Source organism: Canis lupus, chromosome 28, assembly GCF_048164855.1.
Source record: "Canis lupus baileyi chromosome 28, mCanLup2.hap1, whole genome shotgun sequence".
NCBI classification, from domain to species: Eukaryota; Metazoa; Chordata; class Mammalia; order Carnivora; family Canidae; genus Canis; species Canis lupus.
Window position 1 is genome coordinate 43,998,451 of NC_132865.1, and position 25,208 is coordinate 44,023,658.

Here is a 25,208-nt window from a genome sequence, read left to right on the forward strand (position 1 = left end):
GAAATCGCTGAACTGAGCTTGGAGGCACTAGTCTTGTGTGCCGGGTGATTCCAGTTACCTCTCCCAGCACTTCCGTCAAACAGCGAGCCTAGGCCTTTTAGAAGCCAAGGGTACCAGCAGGCTGGATGTGGAGGTACTGGCCATAAGCTCTACTCTCAGAAGTGTATATGCATGGGAGGCAGATGTCTGCTACCCACTCGGACATGGGAGTTGGAACCTAGCTATATTGTGATTGAAGAAGGCCATTGGAAATCGCTGTATTCAACTCAGATACACGGGAGTTCAGGCCCAGTGCTCACACATGCTTTTCCCGCAACCTCTCCCAGCCACTAACATTAGGATGTTAGCAGCTACTCCTACAGTCAGGCAGGATACGGGAGGGTTCTGCCCTGTCCTCAGTTCTCACAGGGACGCATGTCTTGAAGCCAGCTGTCAACTAGCTGCATTCCTATGGCAGTGAGAAGGTAGCAGTACTCTGAGTCAGGAGGTTCCAAGATTACCACTCTACTGCACCTGGAGATACCCTCCAGGTCTGCATTGTTAACTTGTACTCAGAAGCCTCTGGAAATCGTCTCTGGTGAAGACGTGTGAAACTCACTCTGCAGGCAGTGTGGAAGTGTGAGGGACTGAGGGTGTGCTCAACTCTCAGAAGTAAGATGCTTTTGGACAAGGCGTTCAGCTACCTTCTCACATATGGAACTTAGTATGTAGCACCTGTCTACCACAAGAATTACTGGGAAATCGTGAATTGAGCTTGGAGGCCCTCGTCTTGTGTGCCGGGAGATTCCAATTACCTCTCCCAGCACTTCCGTCAAACAGCGAGCCTAGGCCTTTTAGAAGCCAAGGGTACCAGTAGGCTGGATGTGGAGGTACAGGCCATAAGCTCAACTCTCAGAAGTGTGTATGCATGGGAGGCAGATGTCTGCTACCCGCTCGTACATGGGATTTGGAACCTAGCTACACTCTGGTTGAGGAAAGCCGTTGGAAATCGCCGTATTCAACTCAGATACACGGGAGTTCAGGCCCAGTGCTCACACCTGCTTTTCCCGCAACCTCTCCCAGCCGCTACATTAGGATGTTAGCAGCTACTCCTACAGTCAGGCAGCATGCGGGAGGGTTCTGCCCTGTCCTCAGCTCTCTCAGGGAAGCATGTCTTGAAGCCAGCTAGCTGTCAACTAGCTGCATTCCTATGGCAGTGAGAAGGTAGCAGTATTCTGAGTCAGGAGGTTCCAAGATTACCAGTCGACTGCACCTGGAGATACCCTCCAGGTCTGCAATGTTAACTTGTACTCAGAAGCCTCTGGCAATCGTCTCTGGTGAAGACGTGTGAAACTCACACTGCAGGCAGTGTGGAAGTGTGAGGGACTGAGGGTGTGCTCAACTCTCAGAAGTAAGATGCTTTTGGACAAGGCGTTCAGCTACCTTCTCACATATGGAACTTAGTATGTAGCACCTGTCTACCACAAGAATTACTGGGAAATCGTGAATTGAGCTTGGAGGCACTCGTCTTGTGTGCCGGGAGATTCCAATTACCTCTCCCAGCACTTCCGTCAAACAGCGAGGCTAGGCATTTTAGAAGCCAAGGGTACCAGCAGGCTGGATGTGGAGGTACAGGCCATAAGCTCAACTCTCAGAAGTGTGTATGCATGGGAAGCAGATGTCTGCTACCCGCTCGTACATCGGATTTGGAACCTAGCTACACTCGGGTTGAGGAAAGTCGTTGGAAATCGCTGTATTCAACTCAGATACACGGGAGTTCAGGCCCAGTGCTCACATATGCTTTTCCCGCAACCTCTCCCAGCCACTAACATTAGGATGTTAGCAGCTACTCCTACAGTCAGGCAGCATTTGGGAGGGTTCTGCCCTGTCCTCAGCTCTCACAGGGAAGCATGTCTTGAAGCCAGCAGTCAACTAGCTGCATTCCTATGGCAGTGAGAAGGTAGCAGTATTCTGAGTCAGGAGGTTCCAAGATTACCAGTCGACTGCACCTGGGGATACCCTCCAGGTCTGCATTGTTACCCTGCGTCTCAGAAGCCTCTGGCAAACGTCTCTGCTGAAGACCTGCGAAACTCACTCTGCAGGCAGTGTGGAACTGTGAGGGACTGAGGCTGAGCTCAACTCTCAGAAGTAAGATGGATTTGGACAAGGCGTTCAGCTACCCTCTCACGTATGGAACTTAGTATGTAGCACCAGTCTACCACAGGAATTACTAGGAAATCGCTGAACTGAGCTTGGAGGCACTCGTCTTGTGTGCCGGGTGATTCCAATTACCTCTCCCAGCACTTCCGTCAAACAGCGAGCCTAGGCCTTTTAGAAGCCAAGGGTACCAGCAGGCTGGATGTGGAGGTACAGGCCATAAGCTCAACTCTCAGAAGTGTATATGCATGGGAGGCAGATGTCTGCTACCCACTCGGACATGGGAGTTGGAACCAAGCTACACTGTGATTGAAGAAGGCCATTGGAAATCGCTGTATTCAACTCAGATACACGGGAGTTCAGGCCCAGTGCTCACACATGCTTTTCGCGCAACCCCTCCCAGCCGCTAACATCAGGATGTTAGCAGCTACTCCTACAGTCAGGCAGGATGCGGGAGGGTTCTGCCATGTCCTCAGCTCTCACAGGGAAGCATGTCTTGAAGCCAGCTGTCAACTAGCTGCATTCCTATGGCAGTGAGAAGGTAGCAGTACTCTGAGTCAGGAGGTTCCAACATTACCACTCTACTGCACCTGGAGATACCCTCCAGGTCTGCATTGTTAACTTATACTCAGAAGACTCTGGCAATCGTCTCTGGTGAAGACGTGTGAAACTCACTCTGCAGACAGGGTGGAACTGTGAGGGACTGAGGGTGAGCTCAACTCTCAGAAGTAAGATGCTTTTGGACAAGGCGTTCAGCTACCTTCTCACATATGGAACTTAGTATGTAGCACCTGTCTGCCACAAGAATTACTGGGAAATGGTGAATTGAGCTTGGAGGCACTCGTCTTGTGTGCCGGGAGATTCCAATTATCTCTCCCAGCTCTTCGGTCTAACAGCGAGCCTAGGCCTTTTAGAAGACAAGGGTACCAGCAGGCTGGATTTGGAGGTACAGGCCATAAGCTCAACTTTCAGAAGTGTGTATGCATGGGAGGCAGATATCTGCTACCCACTCGGACATGGGAGTTGGAACCTAGCTATATGTGATTGAAGAAGGCCATTGGAAATCGCTGTATTCAACTCAGATACACGGGAGTTCAGGCCCAGTGCTCACACATGCTTTTCCCGCAACCTCTCCCAGCCACTAACATTAGGATGTTAGCAGCTACTCCTACAGTCAGGCAGGATACGGGAGGGTTCTGCCCTGTCCTCAGCTCTCACAGGGAAGCATGTCTTGAAGCCAGCTGTCAACTAGCTGCATTCCTATAGCAGTGAGAAGGTAGCAGTACTCTGAGTCAGGAGGTTCCAAGATTACCAGTCTACTGCACCTGGAGATACCCTCCAGGTCTGCATTGTTAACTTGTACTCAGAAGCCTCTGGCAATCGTCTCTGGTGAAGACGTGTGAAACTCACTCTGCAGGCAGTGTGGAAGTGTGAGGGACTGAGGGTGTGCTCAACTCTCAGAAGTAAGATGCTTTTGGACAAGGCGTTCAGCTACCTTCTCACATACGGAACTTAGTATGTAACACCTGTCTACCACAAGAATTACTGGGAAATTGTGAATTGAGCTTGGAGGCCCTCGTCTTGTGTGCCGGGAGATTCCAATTACCTCTCCCAGCACTTCCGTCAAACAGCGAGCCTAGGCCTTTTAGAAGCCAAGGGTACCAGCAGGCTGGATGTGGAGGTACAGGCCATAAGCTCAACTCTCAGAAGTGTGTATGCATGGGAGGCAGATGTCAGCTACCCGCTCGTACATGGGATTTGGAACCTAGCTACACTCTGGTTGAGGAAAGCCGTTGGAAATCGCTGTATTCAACTCAGATACACGGGAGTTCAGGCCCAGTGCTCACACATGCTTTTCCCGCAACCTCTCCCAGCCACTAACATTAGGATTATAGCAGCTACTCCTACAGTCAGGCAGCATGTGGGAGGTTTCTGCCCTGTCCTCAGCTCTCTCAGGGAAGCATGTCTTGAAGCCAGCTAGCTGTCAACTAGCTGCATTCCTATGGCAGTGAGAAGGTAGCAGTATTCTGAGTCAGGAGGTTCCAAGATTACCAGTCTACTGCACCTGGGGATACCCTCCAGGTCTGCATTGTTACCCTGCGTCTCAGAAGCCTCTGGCAAACGTCTCTGCTGAAGACCTGCGAAACTCACTCTGCAGGCAGTGTGGAACTGTGAGGGACTGAGGCTGAGCTCAACTCTCAGAAGTAAGATGGTTTTGGACAAGGCGTTCAGCTACCCTCTCACGTATGGAACTTAGTATGTAGCAGCAGTCTACCACAGGAATTACTAGGAAATCGCTGAACTGAGCTTGGAGGCACTCGTCTTGTGTGCCGGGTGATTCCAATTACCTCTCCCAGCACTTCCGTCAAACAGCGAGCCTAGGCCTTTTAGAAGCCAAGGGTACCAGCAGGCTGGATGTGGAGGTACAGGCCATAAGCTCAACTCTCAGAAGTGTATATGCATGGGAGGCAGATGTCTGCTACCCACTCGGACATGGGAGTTGGAACCTGGCCACACTGTGATTGATGAAAGCCTTTGGAAATCGCTGTATTCAACTCAGATACACGGGAGTTCAGGACCAGTGCTCACACATGCTTTTCAAGCAACCTCTCCCAGCCACTAACATAAGGATGTTAGCAGCTACACCTACAGTCAGGCAGGATGCGGGAGGGTTCTGCCCTGTCCTCAGTTCTCACAGGGAAGCATGTCTTGAAGCCAGCTGTCAACTAGCTGCATTCCTATGGCAGTGAGAAGGTAGCAGTACTCTGAGTCAGGAGGTTCCAAGATTACCACTCTACTGCACCTGGAGATACCCTCCAGGTCTGCATTGTTAACTTGTACTCAGAAGCCTCTGGCAATCGTCTCTGGTGAAGACGTGTGAAACTCACTCTGCAGGCAGTGTGGAACTGTGAGGGACTGAGGGTGGGCTCAACTCTCAGAAGTAAGATGCTTTTGGACAAGGCGTTCAGCTACCTTCTCACATATGGAACTTAGTATGTAGCACCTGTCTACCACAAGAATTACTGGGAAATCGTGAATTGAGCTTGGAGGCCCTCGTAGTGTGTGCCGGGAGATTCCAAATACCTCTCCCAGCACTTCCGTCAAACAGCAAGCCTAGGCCTTTTAGAAGCCAAGGGTACCAGCAGGCTGGATGTGGAGGTACAGGCCATAAGCTCAACTCTCAGAAGTGTGTATGCATGGGAGGCAGATGTCTGCTACCCGCTCGTACATGGGATTTGGAACCTAGCTACACTCTGGTTGAGGAAAGCCGTTGGAAATCGCTGTATTCAACTCAGATACACGGGAGTTCAGGCACAGTGCTCACACATGCTTTTCCCGCAACCTCTCCCAGCCACTAACATTAGGATGTTAGCAGCTACTCCTACAGTCAGGCAGCATGCGGGAGGGTTCTGCCCTGTCCTCAGCTCTCTCAGGGAAGCATGTCTTGAAGCCAGCTAGCTGTCAACTAGCTGCATTCCTATGGCAGTGAGAAGGTAGCAGTATTCTGAGTCAGGAGGTTCCAAGATTACCAGTCGACTGCACCTGGGGATACCCTCCAAGTCTGCATTGTTACCCTGCGTCTCAGAAGCCTCTGGCAAACGTCTCTGCTGAAGACCTGCGAAACTCACTCTGCAGGCAGTGTGGAACTGTGAGGGACTGAGGGTGAGCTCAACTCTCAGAAGTAAGATGGTTTTGGACAAGGCGTTCAGCTACCCTCTCACGTATGGAACTTAGTATGTAGCACCAGTCTACCACAGGAATTACTAGGCAATCGCTGAACTGAGCTTTGAGGCACTAGTCTTGTGTGCCGGGTCATTCCAATTACCTCTCCCAGCACTTCCGTCAAACAGCGAGCCTAGTCCTTTTAGAAGCCAAGGGTACCAGCAGGCTGGATGTGGAGGTACAGGCCATAAGCTCAACTCTCAGAAGTGTATATGCATGGGAGGCAGATGTCTGCTACCCACTCGGACATGGGAGTTGGAACCAAGCTACACAGTGATTGAAGAAGGCCATTGGAAATCGCTGCATTCAACTCAGATACACGGGAGTTCAGGCCCAGTGCTCACACATGCTTTTCCCGCAACCTCTCCCAGCCGCTAACATAAGGATGTTAGCAGCTACTCCTACAGTCAGGCAGGATGCGGGAGGTTACTGCCCTGTCCTCAGCTCTCACAGGGAAGCATGTCTTGAAGCCAGCTGTCAACTAGCTGCATTCCTATGGCAGTGAGAAGGTAGCAGTACTCTGAGTCTGGAGGTTCCAAGATTACCACTCTACTGCACCTGGAGATACCCTCCAGGTTTGCATTGTTAACTTGTACTCAGAAGCCTCTGGCAATCGTCTCTGATGAAGACGTGTGAAACTCACTCTGCAGGCAGTGTGGAACTGTGAGGGACTGAGGGTGAGCTCAACTCTCAGAAGTACGATGCTTTTGGACAAGGCGTTCAGCTACCTTCTCACATATGGAACTTAGTATGTAGCACCTGTCTACCACAAGAATTACTGGGAAATCGTGAATTGAGCTTGGAGGCACTCGTGTTGTGTGCCGGGAGATTCCAATTATCTCTCCCAGCTCTTCCGTCTAACAGCGAGCCTAGGCCTTTTAGAAGCCAAGGGTACCAGCAGGCTGGATTTGGAGGTACAAGCCATAAGCTCAACTTTCAGAAGTGTGTATGCATGGGAGGCAGATATCTGCTACCCACTCGGACATGGGAGTTGGAACCTATTATATTGTGATTGAAGAAGGCCATTGGAAATCGCTGTATTCAACTCAGATACACGGGAGTTCAGGCCCAGTGCTCACACATGCTTTTCCCGCAACCTCTCCCAGCCACTAACATTAGGATGTTAGCAGCTACTCCTACAGTCAGGCAGGATACGGGAGGGTTCTGCCCTGTCCTCAGCTCTCACAGGGAAGCATGTCTTGAAGCCAGCTGTCAACTAGCTGCATTCCTATGGCAGTGAGAAGGTAGCAGTACTCTGAGTCAGGAGGTTCCAAGATTACCACTCTACTGCACCTGGAGATACCCTCCAGGTCTGCATTGTTAACTTGTACTCAGAAGCCTCTGGCAATCGTCTCTGGTGAAGACGTGTGAAACTCACTCTGCAGGCAGTGTGGAAGTGTGAGGGACTGAGGGTGTGCTCAACTCTCAGAAGTAAGATGCTTTTGGACAAGGCGTTCAGCTACCTTCTCACATACGGAACTTAGTATGTAACACCTGTCTACCACAAGAATTACTGGGAAATCGTGAATTGAGCTTGGAGGCCCTCGTCTTGTGTGCCGGGAGATTCCAATTACCTCTCCCAGCACTTCCGTCAAACAGCGAGCCTAGGCCTTTTAGAAGCCAAGGGTACCAGCAGGCTGGATGTGGAGGTACAGGCCATAAGCTCAACTCTCAGAAGTGTGTATGCATGGGAGGCAGATGTCTGCTACCCGCTCGTACATGGGATTTGGAACCTAGCTACACTCTGGTTGAGGAAAGCCGTTGGAAATCGCTGTATTCAACTCAGATACACGGGAGTTCAGGCCCAGTGCTCACACATGCTTTTCCCGAAACCTCTCCCAGCCACTAACATTAGGATGTTAGCAGCTACTCCTACAGTCAGGCAGCATGCGGGAGGTTTCTGCCCTGTCCTCAGCTCTCTCAGGGAAGCATGTCTTGAAGCCAGCTAGCTGTCAACTAGCTGCATTCCTATGGCAGTGAGAAGGTAGCAGTATTCTGAGTCAGGAGGTTCCAAGATTACCAGTCGACTGCACCTGGGGATACCCTCCAGGTCTGCATTGTTACCCTACGTCTCAGAAGCCTCTGGCAAACGTCTCTGCTGAAGACCTGCGAAACTCACTCTGCAGGCAGTGTGGAACTGTGAGGGACTGAGGCTGAGCTCAACTCTCAGAAGTAAGGTGGATTTGGACAAGGCGTTCAGCTACCCTCTCACGTATGGAACTTAGTATGTAGCACCAGTCTACCACAGGAATTACTAGGAAATCGCTGAAATGAGCTTGGAGGCACTAGTCTTGTGTGCCGGGTGATTCCAATTACCTCTCCCAGCACTTCCGTCAAACAGCGAGCCTAGGTCTTTTAGAAGCCAAGGGTACAAGCAGGCTGGATGTGGAGGTACAGGCCATAAGCTCAACTCTCAGAAGTGTATATGCATGGGAGGCAGATGTCTGCTACCCACTCGGACATGGGAGTTGGAACCTGGCTACACTGTGATTGAAGAAGGCCATTGGAAATCGCTGTATTCAACTCAGATACACGGGAGTTCAGGCCCAGTGCTCACACATGCTTTTCGCGCAACCTCTCCCAGCCACTAACATAAGGATGTTAGCAGCTACACCTACAGACAGCAGGATGCAGGAGGGTTCTGCCATGTCCTCAGCTCTCACAGGGAAGCATGTCTTGAAGCCAGCTGTCAACTAGCTGCATTCCTATGGCAGTGAGAAGGTAGCAGTACTCTGAGTCAGGAGGTTCCAAGATTACCACTCTACTGCACCTGGAGATACCCTCCAGGTCTGCATTGTTAACTTGTACTCAGAAGCCTCTGGCAATCGTCTCTGGTGAAGACGTGTGAAACTCACTCTGCAAGCAGTGTGGAACTGTGAGGGACTCAGGGTGAGCTCAACTCTCAGAAGTAAGATGCTTTTGGACAAGTCGTTCAGCTACCATCTCACATATGGAACTTAATATGTAGCACCAGTCTAACACCAGAATTACTGGGATATCGTGAATTGAGCTTGGAGGCACTAGTCTTGTGTGCCGGGAGATTCCAATTACCTCTCCCAGCACTTCCGTCAAACAGCGAGCCTAGGCCTTTTAGAAGCCAAGGGTACCAGCAGGCTGGATGTGGAGGTACAGGCCATAAGCTCAACTCTCAGAAGTGTGTATGCATGGGAGGCAGATGTCTGCTACCCACTCGGACATGGGAGTTGGAACCTAGCTATATTGTGATTGAAGAAGGCCATTGGAAATCGCTGTATTCAACTCAGATACACGGGAGTTCAGGCCCAGTGCTCACACATGCTCTTCCCGCAACCTCTCCCAGCCACTAACATAAGGATGTTAGCAGCTACTCCTACAGTCAGGCAGGATGCGGGAGGGTTCTGCCCTGTACTCAGCTCTCACAGGGAAGCATGTCTTGAAGCCAGCTGTCAAATAGCTGCATTTCTTTTTTTTTTTTTTTAATTTTTATTTATTTATGATAGTCACATACAGAGAGAGAGAGAGAGGCAGAGACACAGGCAGAGGGAGAAGCAGGCTCCATGCACCGGGAGCCCGACGTGGGATTCGATTCCGGGTCTCCAGGATCGCGCCCTGGGCCAAAGGCAGGCGCTAAACAGCTGCGCCACCCAGGGATCCCCTAGCTGCATTCCTATGGCAGTGAGAAGGTAGCAGTATTCTGAGTCAGGAGGTTCAAGATTACCAGTTTACTGCACCTGGGGATACCCTCCAGGTCTGCATTGTTACCCTGCGTCTCAGAAGCCTCTGGCAAACGTCTCTGCTGAAGACCTGCGTAACTCACTCGGCAGGCAGTGTGGAACTGTGAGGGACTGAGGCTGAGCTCAACTCTCAGAAGTAAGATGGTTTTGGACAAGGCGTTCAGCTACCCTCTCACGTATGGAACTTAGTATGTAGCACCAGTCTACCACAGGAATTAGGAGGAAATCGCTGACCTGAGCTTGGAGGCACTAGTCTTGTGTGCCGGGTGATTCCAATTACCTCTCCCAGCACTTCCGTCAAACAGCGAGCCTAGGCCTTTTAGAAGCCAAGGGTACCAGGAGGCTGGATGTGGAGGTACAGGCCATAAGCTCAACTCTCGAAGCGTATATGCATGGGAGGCAGATGTCTGCTACCCACTCGGACATGGGAGTTGGAACCAAGCTACACTGTGATTGAAGAAGGCCATTGGAAATCGCTGTATTCAACTCAGATACACGGGAGTTCAGGCCCAGTGCTCACACATGCTTTTCCCGCAACCTCTCCCAGCCACTTACATAAGGATGTTAGCAGCTACTCCTACTGTCAGGGAGGATGCGGGAGGGTTCTGCACTGTCCTCAGCTCTCACAGGGAAGCATGTCTTGAAGCCAGCTGTCAACTAGCTGCATTCCTATGGCAGTGAGAAGGTAGCAGTACTCTGAGTCAGGAGGTTCCAAGATTACCACTCTACTGCACCTGGAGATACCCTCCAGGTCTGCATTGTTAACTTGTACTCAGAAGCCTCTGGCAATCGTCTCTGGTGACAACGTGTGAAACTCACTCTGCAGGCAGTGTGGAACTGTGAGGGACTGAGGGTAGGCTCAACTCTCAGAACTAAGATGCTTTTGGACAAGGCGTTCAGCTACCTGCTCACATATGGAACTTAGTATGTAGCACCTGTCTACCACAAGAATTACTGGGAAATAGTGAATTGAGCTTGGAGGCACTCGTCTTGTGTGCCGGGAGATTCCAATTACCTCTCCCAGCACTTCCGTCAAACAGCGAGCCTAGGCCTTTTAGAAGCCAAGGGTACCAGCAGGCTGGCTGTGGAGGTACAGGCCATAAGCTCAACTCTCAGAAGTGTATATGCATGGGAGGCAGATCTCTGCTACCCGCTCGTACATGGGATTTGGAACCTAGCTACACTCTGGTTGAGGAAAGCCCTTGGGAATCGCTGTATTCAACTCAGATACACGGGAGTTCAGGCCCAGTGCTCACACATGCTTTTCCCGCAACCTCTCCCAGCCACTAACATAAGATGTTAGCAGCTACTCCTACAGTCAGGCAGGATGCGGGAGGGTTCTGCCCTGTCCTCAGCTCTCACAGGGAAGCATGTCTTGAAGCCAGCTGTCAACTAGCTGCATTCCTATGGCAGTGAGAAGGTAGCAGTACTCTGAGTCAGGAGGTTCCAAGATTACCACTCTACTGCACCTGGAGATACCCTCCAGGTCTGCATTGTTAACTTGTACTCAGAAGCCTCTCGCAATCGTCTCTGGTGAAGACGTGTGAAACTCACTCTGCAGGCAGTGTGGAACTGTGAGGGACTGAAGGTGAGCTCAACAATCAGAAGTAAGATGCTTTTGGACAAAACGTTCAGCTACCATCTCACATATGGAACTTAATATGTAGCACCTGTCTACCACAAGAATTACTGGGAAATCGTGAATTGAGCTTGGAGGCACTCGTCTTGTGTGCCGGGAGATTCCAATTACCTCTCCCAGCACTTCCGTCTAACAGCGAGCCTAGGCCTTTTAGAAGCCAAGGGTACCAGCAGGCTGGATGTGGAGGTACAGGCCATAAGCTCAACTCTCAGAAGTGGATATGCATGGAAGGCAGATGTCTGCTACCCACTCGGACATGGGAGTTGGAACCTGGCTACACTGTGATTGAAGAAGGCCATTGGAAATCGCTGTATTCAACTCAGAGACACGGGAGTTCAGGCCCAGTGCTCACACATGCTTTTCCCGCAACCTCTCCCAGCCACTAACATTAGGATGTTAGCAGCTACTCCTACAGTCAGGCAGCATGCGGGAGGGTTCTGCCCTGTCCTCAGCTCTCACAGGGAAGCATGTCTTGAAGCCAGCTGTCAACTAGCTGCATTCCTATGGCAGTGAGAAGGTAGCAGTATTCTGAGTCAGGAGGTTCCAAGATTACCAGTCTACTGCACCTGGGGATACCCTCCAGGTCTGCATTGTAACCCTGCGTCTCAGAAGCCTCTGGCAAACGTCTCTGCTGAAGACCTGCGAAACTCACTCTGCAGGCAGTGTGGAACTGTGAGGGACTGAGGCTGAGCTCACTCTCAGAAGTAAGATGGTTTTGGACAAGGCGTTCAGCTACCCTCTCACGTATGGAACTTAGTATGTAGCACCAGTCTACCACAGGAATTACTAGGAAATCGCTGAACTGAGCTTGGAGGCACTCGTCTTGTGTGCCGGGTGATTCCAATTACCTCTCCCAGCACTTCCGTCAAACAGCGAGCATAGGCATTTTAGAAGCCAAGGGTACCAGCAGGCTGGATGTGGAGGTACAGTCCATAAGCTCAACTCTCAGAAGTGTATATGCATGGGAGGCAGATGTCTGCTACCCACTCGGACATGGGAGTTGGAACCTGGCTACACTGTGATTGAAGAAGGCCATTGGAAATCGCTGTATTCAACTCAGATACACGGGAGTTCAGGCCCAGTGCTCACACATTCTTTTCGCGCAACCTCTCCCAGCCACTAACATAAGGATTTTAGCAGCTACTCCTACAGTCAGGCAGGATGCGGGAGGGTTCTGCCCTGTCCTCAGCTCTCACAGGGAAGCATGTCTTGAAGCCAGCTGTCAACTAGCTGCATTCCTATGGCAGTGAGAAGGTAGCAGTACTCTGAGTCAGGAGGTTCCAAGATTACCACTCTACTGCACCTGGAGATACCCTCCAGGTCTGCATTGTTAACTTGTACTCAGAAGCCTCTGGCAATCGTCTCTGGTGAAGACGTGTGAAACTCACTCTGCAGGCAGTGTGGAACTGTGAGGGACTGATGGTGAGCTCAACTCTGAGAAGTATGATGCTTTTGGACAAGGCGTTCAGCTACCTTCTCACATATGGAACTTAGTATGTAGCACCTGTCTACTAAAAGAATTACTGGGAAATCGTGAATTGAGCTTGGAGGCACTCGTCTTGTGTGCCGGGACATTCCAATTACCTCTCCCAGCACTTCCGTCAAACAGCGAGCCTAGGCCTTTTAGAAGCCAAGGGTACCAGGAGGCTGGATGTGGAGGTACAGGCCATAAGCTCAACTCTCGAAGCGTATATGCATGGGAGGCAGATATCTGCTACCCACTCGGACATGGGAGTTTTAACCTAGCTATATTGTGATTGAAGAAGGCCATTGGAAATCGCTGTATTCAACTCAGATACACGGGAGTTCAGGCCCAGTGCTCACACATGCTTTTCCCGCAACCTCTCCCAGCCTCTTACATAAGGATGTTAGCAGCTACTCCTACTGTCAGGGAGGATGCGGGAGGGTTCTGCACTGTCCTCAGCTCTCACAGGGAAGCATGTCTTGAAGCCAGCTGTCAACTAGCTGCATTCCTATGGCAGTGAGAAGGTAGCAGTACTCTGAGTCAGGAGGTTCCAAGATTACCACTCTACTGCACCTGGAGATACCCTCCAGGTCTGCATTGTTAACTTGTACTCAGAAGCCTCTGGCAATCGTCTCTGGTGACAACGTGTGAAACTCACTCTGCAGGCAGTGTGGAACTGTGAGGGACTGAGGGTAGGCTCAACTCTCAGAACTAAGATGCTTTTGGACAAGGCGTTCAGCTACCTGCTCACATATGGAACTTAGTATGTAGCACCTGTCTACCACAAGAATTACTGGGAAATCGTGAATTGAGCTTGGAGGCACTCGTCTTGTGTGCCGGGAGATTCCAATTACCTCTCCCAGCACTTCCGTCAAACAGCGAGCCTAGGCCTTTTAGAAGCCAAGGGTACCAGCAGGCTGGCTGTGGAGGTACAGGCCATAAGCTCAACTCTCAGAAGTGTATATGCATGGGAGGCAGATCTCTGCTACCCGCTCGTACATGGGATTTGGAACCTAGCTACACTCTGGTTGAGGAAAGCCCTTGGGAATCACTGTATTCAACTCAGATACACGGGAGTTCAGGCCCAGTGCTCACACATGCTTTTCCCGCAACCTCTCCCAGCCACTAACATAAGATGTTAGCAGCTACTCCTACAGTCAGGCAGGATGCGGGAGGGTTCTGCCCTGTCCTCAGCTCTCACAGGGAAGCATGTCTTGAAGCCAGCTGTCAACTAGCTGCATTCCTATGGCAGTGAGAAGGTAGCAGTACTCTGAGTCAGGAGGTTCCAAGATTACCACTCTACTGCACCTGGAGATACCCTCCAGGTCTGCATTGTTAACTTGTACTCAGAAGCCTCTCGCAATCGTCTCTGGTGAAGACGTGTGAAACTCACTCTGCAGGCAGTGTGGAACTGTGAGGGACTGAAGGTGAGCTCAACTATCAGAAGTAAGATGCTTTTGGACAAAACGTTCAGCTACCATCTCACATATGGAACTTAATATGTAGCACCTGTCTACCACAAGAATTACTGGGAAATCGTGAATTGAGCTTGGAGGCACTCGTCTTGTGTGCCGGGAGATTCCAATTACCTCTCCCAGCACTTCCGTCTAACAGCGAGCCTAGGCCTTTTAGAAGCCAAGGGTACCAGCAGGCTGGATGTGGAGGTACAGGCCATAAGCTCAACTCTCAGAAGTGGATATGCATGGAAGGCAGATGTCTGCTACCCACTCGGACATGGGAGTTGGAACCTGGCTACACTGTGATTGAAGAAGGCCATTGGAAATCGCTGTATTCAACTCAGAGACACGGGAGTTCAGGCCCAGTGCTCACACATGCTTTTCCCGCAACCTCTCCCAGCCACTAACATTAGGATGTTAGCAGCTACTCCTACAGTCAGGCAGCATGCGGGAGGGTTCTGCCCTGTCCTCAGCTCTCACAGGGAAGCATGTCTTGAAGCCAGCTGTCAACTAGCTGCATTCCTATGGCAGTGAGAAGGTAGCAGTATTCTGAGTCAGGAGGTTCCAAGATTACCAGTCTACTGCACCTGGGGATACCCTCCAGGTCTGCATTGTAACCCTGCGTCTCAGAAGCCTCTGGCAAACGTCTCTGCTGAAGACCTGCGAAACTCACTCTGCAGGCAGTGTGGGAGTGTGAGGGACTGAGGCTGAGCTCAACTCTAAGAAGTAAGATGGTTTTGGACAAGGCGTTCAGCTACCCTCTCACGTATGGAATTTAGTATGTAGCACCAGTCTACCACAGGAATTACTAGGAAATCGCTGAACTGAGCTTGGAGGCACTAGTCTTGTGTGCCGGGTGATTCCAATTACCTCTCCCAGCACTTCCGTCAAACAGCGAGCCTAGGCCTTTTAGAAGCCAAGGGTACCAGCAGGATGGATGTGGAAGTACAGGCCATAAGCTCAACTCTCAGAAGTGTGTATGCATGGGAGGCAGATGTCTGCTACCCACTCGGACATGGGATATGGAACCTGGCTACACTCTGATTGATGAAAGCCTTTGGAAATCGCTGTATTCAACTCAGATACACGGGAGTTCAGGCCCAGTGCTCACACATGCTTTTCGCGCAACCTCTCCCAGCCACTAACATAAGGATGTTAGCCGCTAATCCTACAGTCAGGCAGGATACGGGAGGGTTCTGCCCTGTCCTCAGCACTCACAGGGAAGCATGTCTTGAAGCCAGCTGTCAACTAGCTGCATTCCTATGGCAGTGAGAAGGTAGCAGTACTCTGAGTCAGGAGGATCCAAGATTACCACTCTACTGCACCTGGAGATACCCTCCAGGTCTGCATTGTTAACTTGTACTCAGAAGCCTCTGGCAATCGTCTCTGGTGAAGACGTGTGAAACTCACTCTGCAGGCAGTGTGGAACTGTGAGGGACTGAGGGTGAGCTCAACTCTCAGAAGTAAGATGCTTTTGGACAAGGCGTTCAGCTACTTTCTCACATATGGAACTTAGTATGTAGCACCTGTCTACCACAAGAATTACTGGGAAATCGTGAATTGAGCTTGGAGACACTCGTCTTGTGTGCCGGGAGATTCCAATTACCTCTCCCAGCACTTCCGTCTAACAGCGAGCCTAGGACTTTTAGAAGCCAAGGGTACCAGCAGGCTGGATGTGGAGGTACAGGCCATAAGCTCATCTCTCAGAAGTGTGTATGCATGGGAGGCAGATGTCTGCTACCCACTCGGACATGGGAGTTGGAACCTAGCTATATTGTGATTGAAGAAGGCCATTGGAAATCGCTATATTCAACTCAGATACACGGGAGTTCAGGCCCAGTGCTCACACATGCTTTTCCCGAAACCTCTCCCAGCCACTAACATAAGGATGTTAGCAGCTACTCCTACAGTCAGGCAGGATGCGGGAGGGTTCTGCCCTGTCCTCAGCTCTCACAGGGAAGCATGTCTTGAAGCCAGCTGTCAACTAGCTGCATTCCTATGGCAGTGAGAAGGTAGCAGTATTCTGAGTCAGGAGGTTCCAAGATTACCAGTCGACTGCACCTGGGGATACCCTCCAGGTCTGCATTGTTACCCTGCGTCTCAGAAGCCTCTGGCAAACGTCTCTGCTGAAGACCTGCGAAACTCACTCTGCAGGCAGTGTGGAACTGTGAGGGACTGAGGCTGAGCTCACTCTCAGAAGTAAGATGGTTTTGGACAAGGCGTTCAGCTACCCTCTCACGTATGGAACTTAGTATGTAGCACCAGTCTACCACAGGAATTACTAGGAAATCGCTGAACTGAGCTTGGAGGCACTAGTCTTGTGTGCCGGGTGATTCCAATTACCTCTCCCAGCACTTCCGTCAAACAGCGAGCATAGGCCTTTTAGAAGCCAAGGGTACCAGCAGGCTGGATGTGGAGGTACAGTCCATAAGCTCAACTCTCAGAAGTGTATATGCATGGGATGCAGATGTCTGCTACCCACTCGGACATGGGAGTTGGAACCTGGCTACACTGTGATTGAAGAAGGCCATTGGAAATCGCTGTATTCAACTCAGATACACGGGAGTTCAGGCCCAGTGCTCACACATTCTTTTCGCGCAACCTCTCCCAGCCACTAACATAAGGTTTTTAGCAGCTACTCCTACAGTCAGTCAGGATGCGGGAGGGTTCTGCCCTGTCCTCAGCTCTCACAGGGAAGCATGTCTTGAAGCCAGCTGTCAACTAGCTGCATTCCTATGGCAGTGAGAAGGTAGCAGTACTCTGAGTCAGGAGGTTCCAAGATTACCACTCTACTGCACCTGGAGATACCCTCCAGGTCTGCATTGTTAACTTGTACTCAGAAGCCTCTGGCAATCGTCTCTGGTGAAGACGTGTGAAACTCACTCTGCAGGCAGTGTGGAACTGTGAGGGACTGAGGGTGAGCTCAACTCTGAGAAGTATGATGCTTTTGGACAAGGCGTTCAGCTACCTTCTCACATATGGAACTTAGTATGTAGCACCTGTCTACTAAAAGAATTACTGGGAAATCGTGAATTGAGCTTGGAGGCACTCGTCTTGTGTGCCGGGACATTCCAATTACCTCTCCCAGCACTTCCGTCAAACAGCGAGCCTAGGCCTTTTAGAAGCCAAGGGTACCAGCAGGATGGATGTGGAGGTACAGGGCATAAGCTCAACTTTCAGAAGTGTGTATGCATGGGAGGCAGATGTCTGCTACCCACTCGGATATGGGAGTAGGAACCTAGCTATATTGTGATTGAAGAAGGCCATTGGAAATCGCTGTATTCAACTCAGATACACGGGAGTTCAGGCCCAGTGTTCACACATGCTTTTCCCGCAACCTCTCCCAGCCACTAACATAAGGATGTTAGCAGCTACTCCTACAGTCAGGCAGGATGCATGAGGGTTCTGCCCTGTCCTCAGATCTCACAGGGAAGCATGTCTTGAAGCCAGCTAGCTGTCAACTAGCTGCATTCTTATGGCAGTGAGAAGGTAGCAGTACTCTGAGTCAGGAGGTTCCAAGATTACCACTCTACTGCACCTGGAGATACCCTTCAGGTCTGCATTGTTAACTTGTACTCAGAAGCCTCTGGCAATCGTCTCTGGTGAAGACGTGTGAAACTCACTCTGCAGGCAGTGTGGAACTGTGAGGGACTGAGGGTGTGCTCAACTCTCAGAAGTAAGATGCTTTTGGACAAGGCGTTCAGCTACCTTCTCACATATGGAACTTAGTATGTAGCACCTGTCTACCACAAGAATTACTGGGAAATCGTGAATTGAGCTTGGAGGCACTCGTCTTGTGTGCCGGGAGATTCCAATTACCTCTCCCAGCACTTCCGTCAAACAGCGAGCCTAGGCCTTTTAGAAGCCAAGGGTACCAGCAGGCTGGAAATGGAGGTACAGGCCATAAGCTCAACTCTCAGAAGTGTGTATGCATGGGAGGCAGATGTCTGCTACCCGCTCGTACATGGGATTTGGAACCTAGCTACACTCTGGTTGAGGAAAGCCGTTGGAAATCGCTGTATTCAACTCAGATACACGGGAGTTCAGGCCCATTGCTCACACATGCTTTTCCCGCAACCTCTCCCAGCCACTAACATAAGAATGTTAGCAGCTACTCCTACAGTCAGGCAGCATGCGGGAGGGTTCTGCCCTGTCCTCAGCTCTCACAGGGAAGCATGTCTTGAAGCCAGCTGTCAACTAGCTGCATTCCTATGGCAGTGAGAAGGTAGCAGTATTCTGAGTCAGGAGGTTCCAAGATTACCAGTCTACTGCACCAGGGGATACCCTCCAGGTCTGCATTGTTACCCTGCGTCTCAGAAGCCTCTGGCAAACGTCTCTGCTGAAGACCTGCGAAACTCACTCTGCAGGCAGTGTGGAACTGTGAGGGACTGAGGCTGAGCTCATCTCTCAGAAGTAAGATGGTTTTGGACAAGGCGTTCAGCTACACTCTCACGTATGGAACTTAGTATGTAGCACCAGTCTACCACAGGAATTACTAGGAAATCGCTGAAGTGAGCTTGGAGGCACTAGTCTTGTGTGCCTGGTGATTCCAATTACCTCTCCCAGCACTTCCGTCAAACAGCGAGCCTAGGCCTTTTAGAAGCCAATGTTACCAGCAGGCTGGATGTGGAGGTACAGGCCATAAGCTCAACTCTCAGAAGTGTGTATGCATGGGAGGCAGATGTCTGCAACCCACTCGGACATGGGAGTTGGAACCTAGCTACACTGTGATTGAAGAAGGCCATTGGAAATCGCTGTATTCAACTCAGATACACGGGAGTTCAGGCCCAGTGCTCACACATGCTTTTCCCGCAACCTCTCCCAGCCACTAACATAAGGATGTTAGCAGCTACTCCTACAGTCAGGCAGGATGCGGGAGGGTTCTGCCCTGTCCTCAGCTCTCACAGGGAAGCATGTCTTGAAGCCAGCTGTCAACTACCTGCATTCCTATGGCAGTGAGAAGGTAGCAGTACTCTGAGTCAGGAGTTTCCAAGATTACCACTCTACTGCACCTGGAGATACCCTCCAGGTCTGCATTGTTAACTTGTACTCAGAAGCCTCTGGCAATCGTCTCTGGTGAAGACGTGTGAAACTCACTCTGCAGGCAGTGTGGAACTTTGAGGGACTGAGGGTGGGCTCAACTCTCAGAAGTAAGATGCTTTTGGACAAGGCGTTCAGCTACCATCTCACATATGGAACTTAGTATGTAGCACCTGTCTACCACAAGAATTACTGGGAAATCGTGAATTGAACTTGGAGGCACTCGTCTTGTGTGCCGGGAGATTCCAATTACCTCTCCCAGCACTTCCGTCAAACAGCGAGCCTAGGCCTTTTAGAAGCCAAGGGTACGAGCAGGCTGGATGTGGAGGTACAGGCCATAAGCTCAACTCTCAGAAGTGTGTATGCATGGGAGGCAGATGTCTCCTACCCGCTCGTACATGGGATTTGGAACCTAGCTACACTCTGGTTGAGGAAAGCCGTTGGAAATCGCTGTATTCAACTCAGATACACGGGAGTTCAGGCCCAGTGCTCACACATGCTTTTCCCGCAACCTCTCCCAGCCACTAACATAAGGATGTTAGCAGCTACTCCTACAGTCAGGCAGGATGCGGGAGGGTTCTGCCCTGTCCTCAGCTCTCTCAGGGAAGCATGTCTTGAAGCCAGCTAGCTGTCCACTAGCTGCATTCCTATGGCAGTGAGATTGTAGCAGTATTCGGAGTCAGGAGGTTCCAAGATTACCAGTCGACTGCACCTGGGGATACCCTCCAGGTCTGCATTGTTACCCTGCGTCTCAGAAGCCTCTGGCAAACGTCTCTGCTGAAGACCTGCGAAACTCACTCTGCAGGTAGTGTGGAACTGTGAGGGACTGAGGGTGAGCTCAACTCTCAGAAGTAAGATGGTTTTGGACAAGGCGTTCAGCTACCCTCTCACGTATGGAACTTAGTATGTAGCACCAGTCTACCACAGGAATTACTAGGAAATCGCTGAACTGAGCTTGGAGGCACTAGTCTTGTGTGCCGGGTGATTCCAATTACCTCTCCCAGCACTTCCGTCAAACAGCGAGCCTAGGCCTTTTAGAAGCCAAGGGTACCAGCAGGCTGGATGTAGAGGTACAGGCCATAAGCTCAACTCTCAGAAGTGTGTATGCATGGGAGGCAGATGTCTGCTACCCACTCGGACATGGGAGTTGGAACCTAGCTACACTGTGATTGAAGAAGGCCATTGGAAATCGCTGTATTCAACTCAGATACACGGGAGTTCAGGCCCAGTGCTCACACATGCTTTTCCCGCAACCTTTCCCAGCCACTAACATTAGGATGTTAGCAGCTACTCCTACAGTCAGGCAGGATGCGGGAGGGTTCTGCCCTGTCCTCAGCTCTCACAGGGAAGCATGTCTTGAAGCCAGCTGTCAACTAGCTGCATTCCAATGGCAGTGAGAAGGTAGCAGTATTCTGAGTCAGGAGGTTCCAAGCTTACCACTCGACTGCACCTGGGGATACCCTCCAGGTCTGCATTGTTAACTTCTACTCAGAAGCCTCTGGCAATCGTCTCTGGTGAAGACGTGTGAAACTCACTCTGCAGGCAGTGTGGAAGTGTGAGGGACTGAGGGTGTGCTCAACTCTCAGAAGTAAGATGCTTTTGGACAAGGCGTTCAGCTACCTTCTCACATATGGAACTTAGTATGTAGCACCTGTCTACCACAAGAATTACTGGGAAATCGTAAATTGAGCTTGGAGGCACTCGTCTTGTGTGCCGGGAGATTCCAATTACCTCTCCCAGCACTTCCGTCAAACAGCGAGCCTAGGCCTTTTAGAAGGCAAGGGTACCAGCAGGCTGGCTGTGGAGGTACAGGCCATAAGCTCAACTCTCAGAAGTGTGTATGCATGGGAGGCAGATGTCTGCTACCCGCTCGGACATGGGAGTTGGAACCTAGCTACAGTGGGATTGAAGAAGGCCATTGGAAATCGCTGTATTCAACTCAGATACACGGGAGTTCAGGCCCAGTGCTCACACATGCTTTTCCCGCAACCTCTCCCAGCCACTAACATAAGGATGTTAGCAGCTACTCCTACAGTCAGGCAGCATGCGGGAGGGTTCTGCCCTGTCCTCAGCTCTCACAGGGAAACATGTCTTGAACACAGCTGTCAACTACCTGCATTCCTATGGCAGTGAGAAGGTAGCAGTACTCTGAGTCAGGAGGTTCCAAGATTACCACTCTACTGCACCTGGAGATACCCTCCAGGTCTGCATTGTTAACTTGTACTCAGAAGCCTCTGGCAATCGTCTCTGGTGAAGACGTGTGAAACTCACTCTGCAGGCAGTGTGGAACTTTGAGGGACTGAGGGTGGGCTCAACTCTCAGAAGTAAGATGCTTTTGGACAAGGCGTTCAGCTACCATCTCACATATGGAACTTAGTATGTAGCACCTGTCTACCACAAGAATTACTGGGAAATCGTGAATTGAGCTTGGAGGCACTCGTCTTGTGTGCCGGGAGATTCCAATTACCTCTCCCAGCACTTCCGTCAAACAGCGAGCCTAGGCCTTTTAGAAGCCAAGGGTACCAGCAGGCTGGATGTGGAAGTACAGGACATAAGCTAAACTCTCAGAAGTGTATATGCATGGGAGGCAGATGTCTGCTACCCGCTCGTACATGGGATTTGGAACCTAGCTACACTCTGGTTGAGGAAAGCCGTTGGAAATCGCTGTATTCAACTCAGATACACGGGAGTTCAGGCCCAGTGCTCACACATGCTTTTCCCGCAACCACTCCCAACCACTAACATAAGGATGTTAGCAGCTACTCCTACAGTCAGGCAACATGCGGGAGGGATCTGCCCTGTCCTCAGCTCTCACAGAGAAGCATGTCTTGAAGCCAGCTGTCAACTAGCTGCATTCCTATGGCAGTGAGAAGGTAGCAGTATTCTGAGTCAGGAGGATCCAAGGTTACCAGTCGACTGCACCTGGGGATACCCTCCAGGTCTGCATTGTTACCCTGCGTCTCAGAATCCTCTGGCAAACGTCTCTGCTGAAGACCTGCGAAACTCACTCTGCAGGCAGTGTGGAACTGTGAGGGACTGAGGCTGAGCTCAACTCTCAGAAGTAAGATGGATTTGGACAAGGCGTTCAGCTACCCTCTCACGTATGGAACTTAGTATGTAGCACCAGTCTACCACAGGAATTACTAGGAAATCGCTGAACTGAGCTTGGAGGCACTAGTCTTGTGTGCCGGGTGATTCCAATGACCTCTCCCAGCACTTCCGTCAAACACCGAGCCTAGGCCTTTTAGAAGCCAAGGGTACCAGCAGGCTGGATGTAGAGGTACAGGCCATAAGCTCAACTCTCAGAAGTGTGTATGCATGGGAGGCAGATGTCTGCTACCCACTCGGACATGGGAGTTGGAACCTAGCTACACTGTGATTGAAGAAGGCCATTGGAAATCGCTGTATTCAACTCAGATACACGGGAGTTCAGGCCCAGTGCTCACACATGCTTTTCCCGCAACCTCTCCCAGCCACTAACATAAGGATGTTAGCAGCTACTCCTACACTCAGGCAGGATGCGGGTGGGTTCTGCCCTGTCCTCAGCTCTCACAGGGAAGCATGTCTTGAAGCCAGCTGTCAACTAGCTGCATTCCTATGGCAGTGAGAAGGTAGCAGTACTCTTAGTCAGGATGTTCCAAGATTACCACTCTACTGCACCTGGAGATACCCTCCAGGTCTGCATTGTTAACTTGTACTCAGAAGCCTCTGGCAATCGTCTCTGGTGAAGACGTGTGAAACTCACTCTGCAGGCAGTGTGGAAGTGTGAGAGACTGAGGGTGTGCTCAACTCTCAGAAGTAAGATGCTTTTGGACAAGGCGTTCAGCTACCCTCTCACGTATGGAACTTAGTATGTAGCACCAGTCTCCACAGGAATTACTAGGAAATCGCTGAAATGAGCTTGGAGGCACTAGTCTTGTGTGCCGGGTGATTCCAGTTACCTCTCCCAGCACTTCCGTCAAACAGCGAGCCTAGGCCTTTTAGAAGCCAAGGGTACCAGCAGGCTGCATTTGGAGGGACAGGCCATAAGCTCAACTCTCAGAAGTGTATATGCATGGGAGGCAGATGTCTGCTACCCGCTCGTACATGGGATTTGTAAACTAGCTACAATCTGGTTGAGGAAAGCCGTTGGAAATCGCTGTATTCAACTAAGATACACGGGAATTCAGGCCCAGTGCTCACACATGCTTTTCCCGCAACCTCTCCCAGCCACTAACATAAGGATGTTAGCAGCTACTCCTACAGTCAGGCAGCATGCGGGAGGGTTCTGCCCTGTCCTCAGCTCTCACAGGGAAGCATGTCTTGAAGCCAGCTGTCAACTAGCTGCATTCCTATGGCAGTGAGAAGGTAGCAGTATTCTGAGTCAGGAGGTTCCAAGATTACCAGTCTACTGCACCAGGGGATACCCTCCAGGTCTGCATTGTTACCCTGCGTCTCAGAAGCCTCTGGCAAACGTCTCTGCTGAAGACCTGCGAAACTCACTCTGAAGGCAGTGTGGAACTGTGAGGGACTGAGGCTGAGCTCATCTCTCAGAAGTAAGATGGTTTTGGACAAGGCGTTCAGCTACACTCTCACGTATGGAACTTAGTATGTAGCACCAGTCTACCACAAGAATTACTAGGAAATCGCTGAACTGAGCTTGGAGGCACTAGTCTTGTGTGACTGGTGATTCCAATTACCTCTCCCAGCACTTCCGTCAAACAGCGAGCCTAGGCCTTTTAGAAGCCAAGGGTACCAGCAGACTGGATGTGGAGGTACAGGCCATAAGCTCAACTCTCAGAAGTGTGTATGCATGGGAGGCAGATGTCTGCTACCCACTCGGACATGGGAGTTGGAACCTAGCTACACTGTGATTGAAGAAGGCCATTGGAAATCGCTGTATTCAACTCAGATACACGGGAGTTCAGGCCCAGTCCTCACAGATGCTTTTCCCGCAACTTCTCCCAGCCACTAACATAAGGATGTTAGCAGCTACTCCTACAGTCAGGCAGGATGCGGGAGGGTTCTGCCCTGTACTCAGCTCTCACAGGGAAGCATGTCTTGAAGCCAGCTGTCAACTAGCTGCATTCCTATGGCAGTGAGAAGGTAGCAGTACTCTGAGTCAGGAGGTTCCAAGATTACCACTCTACTGCACCTGGAGATACCCTCCAGGTCTGCATTGTTAACTTGTACTCAGAAGCCTCTGGCAATCGTCTGTGGTGAAGACCTGTGAAACTCACTCTGCAGGCAGTGTGGAAGTGTGAGGGACTGAGGGTGTGCTCAACTCTCAGAAGTAAGATGCTTTTGGACAAGGCGTTCAGCTTCATCTCACATATGGAACTTAGTATGTAGCACCTTTCTACCACAAGAATTACTGGGAAATCGTGAATTGAGCTTGGAGGCACTCGTCTTGTGTGCCGGGAGATTCCAATTACCTCTCCCAGCACTTCCGTCAAACAGCGAGCCTAGGCCTTTTAGAAGCCAAGGGTACCAGCAGGCTGGCTGTGGAGGTACAGGCCATAAGCTCAACTCTCAGAAGTGTGTATGCATGGGAGGCAGATGTCTGCTACCCGCTCGTACATGGGATTTGGAACCTAGCTACACTCTGGTTGAGGAAAGCCGTTGGAAGTCGCTGTATTCAACTCAGATACACGGGAGTTCAGGCCCAGTGCTCACACATGCTTTTCCCGCAACCTCTCCCAGCCACTAACATTAGGATGTTAGCAGCTACTCCTACAGTCAGGCAGCATGCGGGATGGTTCTGCCCTGTCCTCACCTCTCACAGGGAAGCATGTCTTGAAGCCAGCTGTCAACTAGCTGCATTCCTATGGCAGTGAGAAGGTAGCAGTATTCTGAGTCAGGAGGTTCCAAGATTACCAGTCGACTGCACCTGGGGATACCCTCCAGGTCTGCATTGTTACCCTGCGTCTCAGAAGCTTCTGGCAAACGTCTCTGCTGAAGACCTGCGAAACTCACTCTGCAGGCAGTGTGGAACTGTGAGGGACTGAGGCTGAGCTCAACTCTCAGAAGTAAGATGGTTTTGGACAAGGCGTTCA